The sequence below is a fragment of the Monodelphis domestica genome, chromosome 1 (assembly GCF_027887165.1).
Source record: "Monodelphis domestica isolate mMonDom1 chromosome 1, mMonDom1.pri, whole genome shotgun sequence".
Taxonomy (NCBI): domain Eukaryota; kingdom Metazoa; phylum Chordata; class Mammalia; order Didelphimorphia; family Didelphidae; genus Monodelphis; species Monodelphis domestica.
The window spans coordinates 689,148,514-689,151,404 of NC_077227.1; the positions used below are offsets into that span (position 1 = coordinate 689,148,514).

At 37.4% G+C, this 2,891-nt stretch overlaps 1 pseudogene; it reads right to left on the reverse strand.

The window, feature by feature from the left end:
- Window positions 1–1,802: 1,802 nt before the first annotated feature.
- LOC130457406 (metalloreductase STEAP4-like) lies at window positions 1,803–2,606 on the reverse strand (annotated as a pseudogene).
- Between the last annotated feature and the right edge of the window lie 285 nt (window positions 2,607–2,891).

The following is a 2,891-nucleotide window of genomic DNA, read 5'->3' on the forward strand; positions in this document are numbered from 1 at the left end:
TGGGAAGGTTTCTAACTTATCCCCATTGCAGATGATGCTTGCTGATGGTTGTAAATGTATACTCTTTATTATTTTTAGGAAAGGCCCATTGATTTGTATACTTTCTGGTATTTTTTTTTCCTCTTTAAATTTTTATTTTTCATAAACATAATCAAAGATATGTTTAATACACAAGTGAAAAACATGAATATGGCATGATAAATTCGTTATGTACAGTTTATTTCTCAAAATGTGTATTAAATTTATCATGGTAGAAACAAAATTGTTCTGTTCATGTTTCCTTCCAGACTTGTTTTTCTTTGTATTTTTATATCAACCCATTCTCCTTTCTTTTCCTTTTTTAAAAATTGTTCTGTTTCTTCCTCCAGTACTGTTTCTTCTTGACCATCATCTTTTTTAACTGCTTTGGAATCTTCCATAATCTTTGATCATCACAATACCCTAAATCTTAGCACTTTAGAATTTGGAATGGAGCTTGCTGGTCATCTAACCCAATAATATTTGAAATAAAAAGTCCCATCCATAGTCAAATCAACAAACACTTATCAGGGCAGCTAGATGGTTCAGTGGATAAGAGAGCCAGACTTGAAGACAAAAAAAATTGAGTTCAAATGTGGACTCAAATATTTCCCAGCTATGTGACCCTGGACAAGTCACCTAACCTAAATTGCCTAGTCCTCACACACCTTCTGCCTTGGAATTGATAATATCAATTCCAAAACAGAAAGTTAGGATTTAAGAAATGAACATTTGTTAAAAGTTCCTATTATGTGCCATGCATATACTAGGTACAGGAGATACAGTAGATCCTTATGCTAAACAAATGGTTATCCAGATCTTGCATGATGACTTTTAATTAGATTTTTCATAGGTCTCATTATTAGGGTATTTCCCTTGATACCAAATCATATCTTGTGCTTTTGCATCTTCTACCCATTATTCCAGAGACAGACTGGCCTGGACTTTCAACCAATAGCTGACAGTTAAATTTCTAGAGTAAGCACTTATACATCAGAAATTGTCAAAATTTCACAAACAATGCTTTTGATTTATTGTTTTGTTGATCATTTCAGACTTACGAAAGTGATGGGAAAAAAGGTTAATAATATAGATCATATTTTAAAATGTTTCCCTCTCCCCCAAAGCTGGTTGTTAAAACATTATTACATCCCTTTATTTCTCCTAGTTTCTTCCTCTGTTTTCTGGAGACAAGAACTTATCTGTCTAATCCCTTTTCTACATGTTGTTGGCCATTTTTCAGTCAGGTCAGACTCTTTCTGACACCATTTGTTTTTGTTTTTGTTTTGTTTTTTAACAAAGATAGATATTGTAGTCGTTTGAAACTGAAGCTCACAGAGTTAATTGACTTTTGTGGGATTACACAGCTCATAAGCATCTGAGGCTGGATTTGAAGAGGGGTCTACCTGACTCCATCCCCAGTACTCTATCTACTGCATCACCCAACTATGCTCCTTTTTCTACATGGGAGCCCTTCAGAAATCTGAGGTTATCTGTCATCTCCCACCTATCTTGATGTTTGTAGACTCACATACCACCAGTCCTTCAACTAACCCCTAGATCTGGCATGTCTACATTTTCCTTTTACATTTCATTGTTTACCGTAAGAATGAGTTTTGATAAGGTTATAGGAACAATCATTACTGTGGATTGTGTAATAAGATAATATTACATGTTGTCAGCCCTGAATGAATTGGACATATACATATAATGAAGCATACTGAAGCAACAAGTACAACTTGATCCATGAGAAAACAATACCAGATTGTTTATCTGGATCCACCTCATCTTGACTTTGTGGGGAATGGAGGGAAGAAGAGAGTTTCCTCTTCTGGTTCCATCCCTGGGAAGATATGATTTGGAACAGAAATGGCCAAGAGAAATGAAAAGTCTTTCTTTTGATTAATGTACATGTAGATGATCTCTCTTATCACACAGTAAACAAAATAGAAAATACACGAGGCAGCAGAGAGGTATATAGGAAATTTCCACATTGGAAAGCAGGGGGTAGTTTTCAATCTCTCTGGCTACCATGAGACTTCCTTGATCCACCAGAGTAAGCCCAAGTGTAGAGCCAATATCCATCACCCTCTGCTTAGATTCGTTGTCATCTCCACAGGCAATACCTGCTTGCTTGCATCCAGGGTGCCTGACTGGAGAGCCCAGGCTGAGACTATTTTAAATGCTTTCACAATTTTTGCTCTTGGCACCATTTGAGTGAGCTATTCTGCATTGAATTAAGGATACTGATTAATTTTAGGGTTGTTGCTGACATCCACCAATATTTTTCCTTCTAGTTCTTCAGCTAATTCTGTAAGAAAATCATAATGTTCTCTGTGGATTGCTGTGATGATAACATTGGACTTCCAGGCAGCTTCTGCCTAGCTCAAGATGCTCATTCCTTTGGGGAGCAGACCGGACATCTCAGGGTTTCGACTGCCAAAGACCACAGAATAGCCACATTTGAACATCTTATTGCCAATTGTCCTTCCAAAGTCTCCCATTCCAAACACACACACTGTGTCTTGGTTGGGTGGAAAGTTCCTGTTCATAGCAAGAGACTTCTCATTGGAAGAGTTTTCCTCCATAACTGTGAGAGGAGCCCAGATTCCAAGTTTGTAACTTTGTTGCATGCAGCTTCCTCTGTTACTACCACTGCCACTGCCACTGCCACTGCTGCTGCTGCTGCTGGCAGCTGTCAGAAGCAGCCTGAGGTGGGGAGGCTTTGTTACTCAGTGCCTACTTTCTAGTATTTTCAATAGGAATGGGTGTATTATATTGTCAAAGGCTTTTTCTGCATCTATTGAGATAATTATGTGATTTCTATTAATTGCATTAGTGATATGTTCAATTATATGGATGGTTTTCCTAAT